Source organism: Sceloporus occidentalis, unplaced genomic scaffold (assembly GCF_023333645.1).
Source record: "Sceloporus occidentalis isolate IW3139 unplaced genomic scaffold, rSceOcc1.0.p SCAF_232, whole genome shotgun sequence".
NCBI classification, from domain to species: domain Eukaryota; kingdom Metazoa; phylum Chordata; class Lepidosauria; order Squamata; family Phrynosomatidae; genus Sceloporus; species Sceloporus occidentalis.
This window is the reverse complement of record NW_028317212.1, coordinates 46,789-61,526: the sequence shown is the minus strand read 5'-3', so window position 1 is coordinate 61,526 and position 14,738 is coordinate 46,789. Positions and strand designations below refer to the sequence as shown.

Sequence of the window (14,738 nt, the reverse complement as noted above, 5' to 3'; positions counted from 1 at the left end):
GCCCACCTGATCCGAATGAAGGAGAGAGGGGAGAATCAAAGAGAGCCTATTGGCTATAACCTTGGCATACAATTTGACATCATTGTTTAGAAGCGAAATGGGACGAAAATTTTCACACCTATCCATAGATTTTCCAGGTTTGGGGATCGTGACAACATGGGCATATAAATTCTCAGATGGCATTCTACCGGTTAACATAAATGAGCGAAACAGAAAGAGGAGGGGAGGGCCCAACACAGGAAAAAAAGTCTTATAGTAAAAGCTTGTCAAACCGTCAGGTCCGGGAGTGGTATTTTTTTTCAGTTGAGTAATCGTGGAACGGAGTTCGTCTAATTCCAAAGGGGCTTCTAGTTGCATGATCATCTCAGATGTGAGAGAGGGTAAAGCCACAGAGTCAAGGTAGGTTTTGATAGAATCTAACGTAGGTTGAGGAGTCGAGGAATCGGCCTGAAGGTTATACAGGGAGGAGTAATAAGATGCAAATCTATCAGCAATATGGGAGGGATTTCTTAGCGGGGCCCCTTGTGAGGAGAGAACAAATTGAGGGCGCGACAGGGCCATGGAGTGGCGAAGTTTATTGGCTAACATAGAGTCAGCCTTGTTGCCTTTGGAGTAAAAGCGTTGGCGAAGCCGGAATCTCATCTGAGCAGTATGAACTGCTTGAATCTCAGCTATTTTAAGTTTAATATGGGCAATGTCTGCAATCAATTTGTCCGACGGAGCTTGTTTATTGAGGGTTTCCAAGTCATACAGACGTAAAAGTAGGGAATCCAAGTCAGTGTCCTGGGCTCTCTGTTTCTTTAAGTATGAGGCAATACTAATAAGTTTGCCCCTGATCACCGCCTTATGAGCGTTCCATAATGTTTCTATAGAAGTGTCTGGTTGTGCATTTTCGCGAAAGTATAACTCTAAGTGAGACTGAACCTGGGATTTAACAGAATCATCCGAAATCAGGGAATTATTGAGCCTCCAAGAGCCCCGACCAATAAAAGAATGAGCAACTTTCAGGGACATAAAGAGTGGCGCATGGTCAGACCAGGTAACGACCCCAATAGAGCAGTCCCGTACCATCTGCAAAGTGAGCTTATCAACAAAAAGAAAATCAATTCTAGTATACGATTTGTGGAGCGCAGAAAAAAAGAATAGTCTCTATCTAAGGGGTGGTGGAGGCGCCACACATCATACAATTGGAAGGAATGAAAGGAATGAGCAAGAGAGTTAGCCAACGACTTCACTTGTGTACCATATTTGCCCCGCAGAGAAGCTGAGGTGTCTAGGATAGGATCTAACAGCGCATTAAGATCTCCAGCAAGTATGAGGTGACCCTTCTTAAGAGAGTCTATTTTGGATAACAGGGTCTTAGCAAAGTGAAGCTGTGACGTGTTGGGTGCATAAAAAGAAACTAACGTGTATTCTGTGGAATTTAAAATACATTGAAGAACCAAAAATCTGCCCCGGGGATCGGTCACCTGCTTAATCAATTGAAAGGATAGATGTTTAGAAATAAAAATTGAAACACCAGCCTTGCAAGTAGGGGCCATAGAATGAAATTGCCAAGGATAGTCTCGTAAGAAACATCGAGGCTGTTTTGAATGTTTAAAATGAGTTTCTTGAACACAAACAATATGCGCCTGAGCTTTCTTCGCATCTTTATATAGCAGTCTACGTTTATGTGGCGTATTTAAACCATTCACATTAATGGACATCAAATTGACAGAGGCCATGGGTGAGTCAATAAAGAAAAGAAAATAAGCTGAGGCAGCAAACAAAAATAATTGAAAATGGCAGGGAGCACGAAAACTCCCGAATGAGAGTGACCGAGGCCCCCGGGGAAGACCGCAAATATATATAATAGTAAGAACCGCGCCCGGTCCCTATAGAAACACCAGCACATAAGAAATAAGCACAATCGCACGGTAACATTGGGCATGGTATTGGAGCATTGTAAACAAAAGCAGCATCGCTGAGAACAAAGTGGTCCCAAATAAATACATAAACCAGGAAGGCCGAGTACATAAAAATAAAACATATAAAACAGCAATGAGTGCAAGAGGTAACAACCCGAAGGAGGGACCTCCAAACAGAGAGGCAAACTCCCAACATGCGGCCTCTGACAAAAAGGACCGCCTAAGAGGGAGGCAGAAATACGTCCCTGAGCTCTCCAACAGGGAGAAACCCAAGGGAGAAAGGTGGCGAGTGGTAGAATAGAGAATTAAGAGGGTGGGAGGGAGACCCCCAATGTACATCAAAAAAGAAAAAGAAAACGGCAAAAACAATAAGAGCATATGGAACCATAATGTATGTATCGTGTAATGAGTAAAGCGGAGCCCGCAAAAGACCTGAGGTACAGGTAGCAGTGTAAAGCAGCATCTCGGGAGAGAGCATGTAGCGAGGCCGACAGTCAAGGACGTGCTTTGGATTGCCAACCAGCAATGTAAAAATAGCAAAAAAAAAAAAAAAAATTATATATAAAATAAAAAAAGGTGTGTAGGAGAGCAAAATGGCGTCAGCTGACCATCAATCAAAAAATAATAATAATAAAACCAAAAATCAAAAGTAAAAACCCACAAAACCCCCCAAAACAAAACCAGAGAAATCAATAATACGAGAAAACAATGGAAGAATATAAAGATTTTTTTTTCCATGAAGACGAAGAGCCCCCTGCTGCCCAATTCTAGTTTAGATTCATTTAGTGTTAAATTCTAAATTTAACTATAGGTTTTAATACAAGTTAAACAGTTTTTGGTTTCAATGAATAGGAACGACTCATAAAAGTATTGGAGAAAGAGTAGTCTGAATTGGGTTGGGAAACTCTTACCTGCTTCCTCTTAATCATTGGACTTGAAATTGCTAGCCATGAGCCACTTTCAAATCTGCAGCCCAAGCATCCATAGTCAACTTCACCAGATTTGGTGACTATGTCTTGTGCACTCTAAGAGCAGCCAGATGGTTGATGGGAACTCACTTGCTTGGATCAAGCAATGCCCTGTGAGGGCAGCCAAGGGCTCTTGTCTCAGACCTTCCCCAAGGTCAATTTCAACGAGTAACCAATGCACTCAGCTAGGAACCTCAACACTAAGCTTTTCTCCATGTTTGCTGTAGACGTCCTACCATCTATATAAACCCCAGTAATGTTCTTGAATTCTAACATAGGGTGACACAACTGCTCCCCTACCAAAGGCATCCAAAAGTGTATTTTACGTACCGTGGTCAAGCTGCCAATAAACATTCAAATTCACTCGCGAACATTAACTCTGTCAAACTTGCAAACTCTTTTTTTCTATTTATTTGGGGTTTTTTTTATTATTAAACTGTTAGATGAAAGGATCATGGGAATATAATTTATATGAATAAATGCAAATGAGCACACTAGCATATATGACTAATATATGTTCGGACAGAATGCTGCCCTCTGTTGGTTAGATACATTAAGTAGCATAATAACTTTGGATTTCAAGCATATGGAACAATGCTACTCCCAAGAGTACAGACGCTCAATGGGAGATTTTTAAGAATATCTTAAATTCTCACTGTGAAAGGTACATACCGTATGGGAATAAAAGAGTCAGGAACAAGAGAAAACCAATGTGGATAAATAAAAATGTAAAGGGGGCAATAAATGGCAAAAAAAAGGCATTTAAGCTACTAAAACAAGAAGGCAGTGAGGAAGCACTAAAAAGCTATCGGGAAAAAAATAAAAAATGTAAAAATCAGATAAAAGCAGCAAAATTGGAGACAGAAAGACTCATTGCCAAAGAGAGTAAAACAAACCCCAAAATGTTCTTTAACTATATAAATAGTAAAAAGGTTAACAATGAAAGCGTTGGCCCCTTAAAAAGTAATGAGGGAGAAGTTATAGACGGGGATCAGGAAAAAGCTAATCTATTAAATATATTCTTCTCTGCTGTATTCACAGAGGAAAATGAAATGCCAGGTAATATACAGCAGGATGAGATAAATGCCCCAGTACATGTCGCCTGTCTAACCCAGGAAGAAGTGCAGTGCCGCCTAAAAAAAATCAAAATAGACAAATCACCAGGTCCAGATGGCATTCACCCCCGCGTTCTAAGGGAGTTAAGTAATGTAATAGACAGACCCCTATTTCTAATATTCAAGGACTCTATAGTGACAGGGTCTGTTCCCCAGGACTGGCGCATAGCAAATGTTGTGCCAATATTCAAAAAGGGGACAAAAAGTGACCCGGGGAATTATAGGCCTGTTAGTTTAACTTCTGTTGTGTGTAAACTGTTTGAGGGTTTCCTAAGAGATGCTATTTTGGAGTATCTCAATGAAAATAAGTGTATGACTCCATATCAGCATGGGTTTACAAGGGATCGGTCCTGTCAAACTAACCTGATCAGCTTTTATGAGGAGGTGAGCTCAAGACTGGATCGGGGTGAATCGCTGGATGTCGTATATCTTGATTTTTCCAAAGCATTTGATACGGTGCCACATAAAAGGCTCGTACATAAAATGAGAATGCTTGGGCTGGGGGAGAATGTGTGTATGTGGGTAAGTAACTGGCTCAGTGATAGGAAACAGAGGGTGGTTATTAATGGTACATACTCTGAGTGGGTGACTGTTGCTAGTGGGGTACCACAGGGGTCAGTTTTGGGTCCTATTCTTTTTAATATATTTATTAATGACCTTGTAGAGGGATTGCATAGTAAAGTATCAATCTTTGCAGACGATACTAAGCTCTGTAACGTGGTTAACACAATAGAGGACAGCGCACGATTACAAATGGATCTGCATAGGTTGGAGGCTTGGGCTGGGATGTGGCAGATGAGGTTCAACACAGATAAATGTAAGGTTATGCACATGGGGAAGAAAAATCCAGGCTGGGAATATGTATTAAATGGGAAAACACTGGGGACGACTGACATGGAAAAGGACTTAGGAGTTTTAGTTAACAGTAAATTTACCTGTAGCGACCAGTGTCAGGCAGCTGCTGCTAAGGCAAATAAAATCATGGGGTGCATCAAAAGGGGCATAGATGCCCACGACAAGGAAATAATTCTACCCCTGTACAAGTCACTAGTCAGACCACACATGGAATACTGTGTACAGTACTGGGCACCAGTGTACAAGAAAGATATAGTGGAGCTGGAGAGGGTTCAAAGACGGGCAACCAGAGTAATAAGGGGAATGGGAGGACTACAGTACCCAGAAAGATTATCAGAATTGGGGTTATTTAGTTTGGAAAAAAGACGGCTTAGGGGGGACTTAATAACTATGTATAAATATATAAGGGGACAGTACAGAGATCACTCCCAGGACCTATTTATACCCAGGACTGTATCTATAACAAGGGGACATCCTCTACGGCTGGAGGAAAGAAGGTTTCTACACCAGCACAGACGGGGGTTCTTTACAGTAAGAGCGGTGAGATTATGGAACTCTCTGCCAGAGGAAGTGGTGATGGTAAACTCAATAAAAGAGTTCAAAAGGAGCCTGGACGTGTTTCTTGAAAGCAATAATATTACAAGTTATGGATATTAGATTAATAGGGACAGAACGTTGATCCAGGGATTTATTCTGATTGCCATATTTGGAGTCGGGAAGGAATTTTCCCCCTGGTATGGGGCAATTAGCATCTGCTTCATAAGGGTTTTTTGCCTTCCTCTGGATCAACACAGTAGGGACACAATATGTATATAGGTTGAACTTGATGGACTTTGGTCTTTTTTCAACCTTATGAACTATGTTACTATGTTACTATGTTACTCAATGTATAACCAATAGAGGGCAGCATTCTGTCCAAACATATATTAGCCATATGTGGCAGTGTGCTCATTTGCATTTATTCAAATAAAATATATTCCCATGATCCTTTCGTCTAACAGTTTAATACAAAAAACCCCCCAAATCAATAGAAAAAATGAGTTTGCAAGCTCGACAGAATTAATGTCCGCGAGTGCGGACATTTAACTGTTGCAGCGGGGAGACCAGCGGATCATGGGAATATATTTTATTTAAATAATTAATAAATTAAAATGAACACACTACCACCTATGGCTAATAGATCTTCGGACAGAATGCTGCCCTCTGTTGGTTTTACATTGACTAGCATAATATTCTGCCCGAGACTATATTAGCTATATATGGTAGTGTGCTCATTGGTCGTCGGCAGGAGACCCCCTGCTGGCGACCAATAGAGTTGCTCATACACACATTTAAACTACTGGCGCCAGAGCTGCTGGAAAACACGTTATCCCCGTATTAACCCATTAACCGGAAAAAAAGAAGAAAAAACGAACACGAAGAATGTCCACGAATATTCGCCCGAAGAGAAGACAGGAACGGGTGAATATTCGTGGAATACAAAGATTTTTTTTTTCATGAAGACGAAGAGCCCCCTGCTGCCCAAGTCTTGTTTAGATTCATTTAGTGTTAAATTCCAAATTTAACTATAGGTTTTAATACAAGTTAAACAGTTTTTGGTTTCAATGAATAGGAACGACTCATAAAAGTATTGGAGAAAGAGTCGTCTGAATTGGGTTGGGAAACTCTGCTTCATCTTAATCATTGGACTTGAAATTGCTAGCCATGAGCCACTTTCAAATCTGCAGCCCAAGCATCCATAGTCAACTTCACCAGATTTGGTGACTATGTCTTGTGCACTGTAAGAGAAGCCAGATGGTTGATGGGAACTCACTTGCTTGGATCAAGCAATGCCCTGTGAGGGCAGCCAAGGGCTCTTGTCTCAGACCTTTCCCAAGGTCAATTTCAATGAGTAACCAATAGCACTCAGCTAGGAACCTCAGTACTAAGCTTTTCTCCATGTATATTATAGACTTCCTACCATCTATATAAACCCCAGTAATGTTCTTGAATTCTAACATAGGGTGACACAACTGCTCCCCTACCAAAGGCATCCAAAAGTGTATTTTACGTACCTTTTTTTTTAAATTCAAAGTTTTTTATTATTTTTGGATGAGGTCGAATCAGTGGTTTACAACAAAATACACAAAACCAGAAGTAACAGGTAAAAGCATCAAGGTTACAGCAATTGAAACAGAGCATTACCAAAACATTAGTCGTAATAAAGACACGGAAGTGGTATTCATGTATAAATACACAATAGGAACAAAAGAACAACCACCCCAGCAACAGGAGCCCTTACGGAGGAGCCGTAGGGCAAGGGGAGTTGCACCACCAAAGGTACTAGGCCTTAACCAAAATAAAACAAGACAACACATGTCCCAGAGAGAGCTACATGGATATACAATGTAACAGAAATAGAAGGGAGGAGAGAGAGGGAGACCGAGCGCGATCTCACAGGGAAACCACCACACTCAATTATGCCACAACGGAGAAATCTGGAGTTGTGACCAGGGAGCCCAGATTTTTTCAAAAAGTGGCATCCGCTGATCAAGCTGAAATGATAATTTCTCCAGAAGGTAAGTGTGTTCCAAATGGTGCAGAACATCAACGAGCTGCGGGAGAGTGGTCGATTTCCAATTACGTGCGATCATCAATTTGAGAGTTAAGAAAAAATGAATCACCAGCTTCCGAATAGAAGCAGGAGTACCATCCGGAAACATATGGAGGAGCACTAATTGCGGTGTAAAAGGAAGGTGTATAAGCAATGTGGATTCTAAGAGATAAAGCAATCGTTTCCACAGCTGGGAGACCAGGGGGCAGTGCCACCAGACATGAAGCATAGTGCCCCTATCTGGACAACCCCTCCAGCAGGAGGGCGAACAAGATGGAAACATATGGGATAGTCTGGCCGGGGTGAGGTACCATCTACAAGACACTTTCTTTTGGAGCTCGATATGGTTAGTATAGTGCGATACTCCGCGCATCGCCTCCTCTGCGTCAAGCCACAGTTCGAGAGGAAACTCAGTGCCCAACTCTCGTTCCCATGCCACCATATGTGGCAGTTTATCCTCCCAAAGATGTGTTAGCAGCGAGTTATAACAGAGAGAGATCAGACCTCTAGGGGGAGCGGGTTTGGAACACAATTGCACAATAGGATCAGAGGAGAAAACATCAATCATTATCGATGAAGCTGGAGATAGCAACAAATGTCTAATCTGTAGGAATTTGTAAAATTCAGAGGGGGGCAACGCGTGAGCAGAGCTAATATCAGAAAAGGATCGGAAGGACCTCTTATCAAAAAGGTCCCCCACCACGAAGGGGTGGGCCGCAGACCAACGGGAAAGGTTTAAGTGTGGTATTAATAGTTCAAGGGAGGAAAGTGGAGTAGCTTTAGTGATGCTTATGAGAGCCGGATATCGTTTGGCTAATTGGGACCAAGTTTGAAGTGTGCACAGAGTGGTGGGAGGGAGTGGGGGCAGTTTCGGACGATAACGAAGCGGTAACCATAAAACCTGAGCAACCGATTTCGGATGGACGTAGGAATCCTCAAGGGTCACCCACTGAGGTAGGTTACCTTGGTAGTGAAATAGAGTTGCTTGCGCCAGGATGGCCGCCTGATAGTACGATAAAATGTCAGGTGCCCCAAGTCCCCCTTTGAACCTGGGAGAATAGAACGCCTGCCTAGAGATGCGTGAGTGACCCTTAAAATTAATAAAAGAGTTCAGAACAACCTGTATTTGACGTAAAAATTTGCGAGGGACAGTGGTCGGGACGGCTCTAAAGACGTACAGAAGCCGCGGTAGAAGCATCATTTTGACAGAAGCAATGCGCCCTAGCCAGGATAAGTCAAAGGAGCGCCATCTGTCAAGGTCCTGCAGAGCCCGCTTCCAAATTGAGTCAATATTGAATTCATTCAGCTTAGACAATAAACGCGGGAGTTTAACCCCCAAGTAAAGGAGAAAATCCCTCCTCCAATCAAAGGCATAGGAATCGTGGAGCAGGCGCAGTAACGGGCCAGGCAAATGTAAGGCCAATGCTTGTGTTTTATGTACATTTAATTTGTGATAAGAGACCCGAGCATATTGTTGAAATTGGGAGAGCAGCGCTGGCAAAGAGGTCAAGGGGTTAGTGATGGAAGCCAGAATGTCATCCGCAAATAAACCTAGAGTGACATCAGTACCTTTTAAAGTCGGAAAACCAGTAATCGCCGGGTCCGAGCGAATACGCTGCGCTAGGGGCTCTAGAGCTAATGTCACGGAGCTAGCTAGTCCGACCGACTACCTCCGCTGTCTTGTGCTCCCTTAGCCTGGGACAACACACTTTCCCCGGTTCCCCAGTCACTAGCCGAGACTCAGTGTAGGGTAAAACCAAACGAAGACTGATTTATTTTAGACACACAGAGCTGGATATATCCAGCAAAACACACATTAACATAAAACAAGATATTGGGACACAAACCTCCCCCTTAATCTGCCTCTCAGAGACAACAGGGGCAGTAACGGGATTAACAATACAATAGGGGGGAGACTGATTTATACAACATTAAACATCAAAGAATGGTGGTCACTCCCTGGTGGCAGATCCTGGCTGTCTGCCGGAGATAATCCCCTCAGCCAGTGATGAGATGATACTGCTGGGGGTAGCCACAGAAGTCTCTACAAACCCAGGGCCCATAGTCAATAGGGAGGAGGCTGGCAGTCAGGCTTCTCCAGTGGCCCCAGTGATGGAGGCTTCCGTCACAATTCTCCCCCCTTCGAATTGGACTGACATAGGATGAGACCCCAAACGGGTTGACTCCGTAGTCAGTCAGTTTATTTGGCCCATTAATTCCCTCCCAAAATTGGTGCTCCTGCTGCTGCTGGGGAGATGGGCCGGCTGCGCCATCTCCCGGGTACCGCTGGGGAGTGATGTCGCCTGCATCCCCTCCCTGGTGCTCCTGTTGCCGTTGAGGAGGGAGTTCCGGTTGATCCGGTCCTGGAGTTAGGTTCTGCTGCTGGGGGGGCGGGTCGGCCGCTGTATCTCCCTGAACTCCTGCAGCTTTGGTAGATGCTGGGCAGAGGCCAGCGTTGCTCTGCCTGGTTGCCAGCACTTCAGCTGGGGTTAGGGAATCTTGTGGGTCGGCCTGCCGCTGGGGAGGGAGGGCCGGTTCCTCTGCTCCCGGACATGTGAGCTGCCGCTGGGAAGATGGACCTGCTGTCACATCTCTCGGTTCCTCCCACTGCCGCTGGGGAGGAAAAACAAGTTCCTCCGCTCCCGGACATGTGAGCTGCCGTTGGGGAGAAGGGCTGGCTGCCACATCTCCCTGGATCCCTGTAGTCATTGCAGATGTGGGGCAGAAGCCAGCAGCGCTCTGCCCTGTTGCCAGCTCTTCAGATGGGACTAAGAGATCTGGGCAGACTGCCCAGCATTCTGAGGCCCCCGGTGTGGAGACCGCAGTGTTATCCACCCCTCTTGGGTTAACATCCTCAGATGTAAAATCAGTTAGATCCACAATCTCTGGATCTGGTTGTGGAGCACAGTCGCACAGCTCCAGTATTGGATCTGGATTAGCTGCCCAGTATCCCTCTGACTCAGGGGTGGAGACCGCAGTCCCATCCACCCCGCCTGGGTCAACACCCTCAGCTGACCACTCAATCACATCCACAAAATCCATACAATCCCTGGACACTGGGGCATTCTGTTGAACGTGTTCGAACAGTTTTTTATACGCCTTCTCCAGTTCCCACTCCTGCGTAATTAAAAAGTCTAAATCACCTTTAAGTCCTAGTGCATCTGGGCGGTCCCACTCCCTGAAATCCCGGATGTCCTCAATCCGCCACTCCGCTGTACTGCCGAAGTCCGGATCCTCCTGAAGACTATCCCATAATAATCCAGGGCCACCAAAGTCATAGCCCTCTGGAGAACAATCTTTCGCAGTTCCCCAATATGCTTGCTCTGTATACCACTGCAGAGCCCTATAGTGATCTTCCAGCTCTACCTCCTGTTGGACCAGCTTGTCCAATTCGGATACCCATTGCTCCTGGGGTTGCTGTCCCAGGAAAGACATCCGTAGTTCCCGCTGGTCTCTAATCTTTTGTTCGGAGCTTGGAAGACACCGACCCCGGCGTATAACAGCCCTCTGCCATACTGACCGTCGAACCACTTGCCTCAGGTTCTGGTATTGTTCTGTAGGCAAAGCAGTGGTGTAGCAGGAGAGGATGACCCGCAGCAGTCCCTGGAATTCGGATACCACATCCATGTCCTTGTCAAGGCGACCGAAGTCTGCCGTCCTGTCGGTCAATCCCGGTAGAAAGTAAGTGTCCCTCAGACTAAGAAGAATTCCCACCGCTGCCACCAATGTCACGGAGCTAGCTAGTCCGACCGACTACCTCCGCTGTCTTGTGCTCCCTTAGCCTGGGACAACACACTTTCCCCGGTTCCCCAGTCACTAGCCGAGACTCAGTGTAGGGTAAAACCAAACGAAGACTGATTTATTTTAGACACACAGAGCTGGATATATCCAGGAAAACACACATTAACATAAAACAAGATATTGGGACACAAACCTCCCCCTTAATCTGCCTCTCAGAGACAACAGGGGCAGTAACGGGATTAACAATACAATAGGGGGGAGACTGATTTATACAACATTAAACATCATAGAATGGTGGTCACTCCCTGGTGGCAGATCCTGGCTGTCTGCCGGAGATAATCCCCTCAGCCAGTGATGAGATGATACTGCTGGGGGTAGCCACAGAAGTCTCTACAAACCCAGGGCCCATAGTCAATAGGGAGGAGGCTGGCAGTCAGGCTTCTCCAGTGGCCCCAGTGATGGAGGCTTCCGTCACAATTAGTATATAAAGTAAAGGAGAAAGTGGACAGCCCTGGCGCGTCCCATTAGATATGCAGAATGGAGAAGAGAGAAAGCCAGAAAAAGAAACAGAGGCAGAGGGAGAAGAGTATAATGCCATCATTGATTTAATCAGGGAGGGCGGAAAAGCAAATTTAGAGAGAACAGATTGCAGGAAGGACCAATGGAGGCGGTCAAACGCCTTTTCTGCGTCAAAGGATATTAAAACAGACTGAGTCTTATTCTTAGAGGCTTCCCACAGAACATTAAGAAATTTACGCGTATTATCATTCGCTTGTCTATGTCTCACAAAGCCCACCTGATCCGAATGAAGGAGAGAGGGGAGAATCAAAGAGAGCCTATTGGCTATAACCTTGGCATACAATTTGACATCATTGTTTAGAAGCGAAATGGGACGAAAATTTTCACACCTATCCATAGATTTTCCAGGTTTGGGGATCGTGACAACATGGGCATATAAATTCTCAGATGGCATTCTACCGGTTAACATAAATGAGCGAAACAGAAAGAGGAGGGGAGGGCCCAACACAGGAAAAAAAGTCTTATAGTAAAAGCTTGTCAAACCGTCAGGTCCGGGAGTGGTATTTTTTTTCAGTTGAGTAATCGTGGAACGGAGTTCGTCTAATTCCAAAGGGGCTTCTAGTTGCATGATCATCTCAGATGTGAGAGAGGGTAAAGCCACAGAGTCAAGGTAGGTTTTGATAGAATCTAACGTAGGTTGAGGAGTCGAGGAATCGGCCTGAAGGTTATACAGGGAGGAGTAATAAGATGCAAATCTATCAGCAATATGGGAGGGATTTCTTAGCGGGGCCCCTTGTGAGGAGAGAACAAATTGAGGGCGCGACAGGGCCATGGAGTGGCGAAGTTTATTGGCTAACATAGAGTCAGCCTTGTTGCCTTTGGAGTAAAAGCGTTGGCGAAGCCGGAATCTCATCTGAGCAGTATGAACTGCTTGAATCTCAGCTATTTTAAGTTTAATATGGGCAATGTCTGCAATCAATTTGTCCGACGGAGCTTGTTTATTGAGGGTTTCCAAGTCATACAGACGTAAAAGTAGGGAATCCAAGTCAGTGTCCTGGGCTCTCTGTTTCTTTAAGTATGAGGCAATACTAATAAGTTTGCCCCTGATCACCGCCTTATGAGCGTTCCATAATGTTTCTATAGAAGTGTCTGGTTGTGCATTTTCGCGAAAGTATAACTCTAAGTGAGACTGAACCTGGGATTTAACAGAATCATCCGAAATCAGGGAATTATTGAGCCTCCAAGAGCCCCGACCAATAAAAGAATGAGCAACTTTCAGGGACATAAAGAGTGGCGCATGGTCAGACCAGGTAACGACCCCAATAGAGCAGTCCCGTACCATCTGCAAAGTGAGCTTATCAACAAAAAGAAAATCAATTCTAGTATACGATTTGTGGAGCGCAGAAAAAAAAGAATAGTCTCTATCTAAGGGGTGGTGGAGGCGCCACACATCATACAATTGGAAGGAATGAAAGGAATGAGCAAGAGAGTTAGCCAACGACTTCACTTGTGTACCATATTTGCCCCGCAGAGAAGCTGAGGTGTCTAGGATAGGATCTAACAGCGCATTAAGATCTCCAGCAAGTATGAGGTGACCCTTCTTAAGAGAGTCTATTTTGGATAACAGGGTCTTAGCAAAGTGAAGCTGTGACGTGTTGGGTGCATAAAAAGAAACTAACGTGTATTCTGTGGAATTTAAAATACATTGAAGAACCAAAAATCTGCCCCGGGGATCGGTCACCTGCTTAATCAATTGAAAGGATAGATGTTTAGAAATAAAAATTGAAACACCAGCCTTGCAAGTAGGGGCCATAGAATGAAATTGCCAAGGATAGTCTCGTAAGAAACATCGAGGCTGTTTTGAATGTTTAAAATGAGTTTCTTGAACACAAACAATATGCGCCTGAGCTTTCTTCGCATCTTTATATAGCAGTCTACGTTTATGTGGCGTATTTAAACCATTCACATTAATGGACATCAAATTGACAGAGGCCATGGGTGAGTCAATAAAGAAAAGAAAATAAGCTGACGCAGCAAACAAAAATAATTGAAAATGGCAGGGAGCACGAAAACTCCCGAATGAGAGTGACCGAGGCCCCCGGGGAAGACCGCAAATATATATAATAGTAAGAACCGCGCCCGGTCCCTATAGAAACACCAGCACATAAGAAATAAGCACAATCGCACGGTAACATTGGGCATGGTATTGGAGCATTGTAAACAAAAGCAGCATCGCTGAGAACAAAGTGGTCCCAAATAAATACATAAACCAGGAAGGCCGAGTACATAAAAATAAAACATATAAAACAGCAATGAGTGCAAGAGGTAACAACCCGAAGGAGGGACCTCCAAACAGAGAGGCAAACTCCCAACATGCGGCCTCTGACAAAAAGGACCGCCTAAGAGGGAGGCAGAAATACGTCCCTGAGCTCTCCAACAGGGAGAAACCCAAGGGAGAAAGGTGGCGAGTGGTAGAATAGAGAATTAAGAGGGTGGGAGGGAGACCCCCAATGTACATCAAAAAAGAAAAAGAAAACGGCAAAAACAATAAGAGCATATGGAACCATAATGTATGTATCGTGTAATGAGTAAAGCGGAGCCCGCAAAAGACCTGAGGTACAGGTAGCAGTGTAAAGCAGCATCTCGGGAGAGAGCATGTAGCGAGGCCGACAGTCAAGGACGTGCTTTGGATTGCCAACCAGCAATGTAAAAATAGCAAAAAAAAAAAAAAAAAAAAAAAAAAAATTATATATAAAATAAAAAAAGGTCAGCTGACCATCAATCAAAAAATAATAATAATAAAACCAAAAATCAAAAGTAAAAACCCACAAAACCCCCCAAAACAAAACCAGAGAAATCAATAATACGAGAAAACAATGGAAGAATATAAAGATTTTTTTTTCCATGAAGACGAAGAGCCCCCTGCTGCCCAATTCTAGTTTAGATTCATTTAGTGTTAAATTCTAAATTTAACTATAGGTTTTAATACAAGTTAAACAGTTTTTGGTTTCAATGAATAGGAATGACTCATAAAAGTATT

General features: G+C 44.1%; 2 pseudogenes; both read right to left on the bottom strand.

Annotated features, from left to right (window-relative positions):
- Positions 1–2,779: 2,779 nt before the first annotated feature.
- On the bottom strand, positions 2,780–3,089 carry LOC149276620 (Nuclear RNase P; annotated as a pseudogene).
- A 3,388-nt stretch (positions 3,090–6,477) lies between these two features.
- On the bottom strand, positions 6,478–6,783 carry LOC149276619 (Nuclear RNase P; annotated as a pseudogene).
- Positions 6,784–14,738: the final 7,955 nt, after the last annotated feature.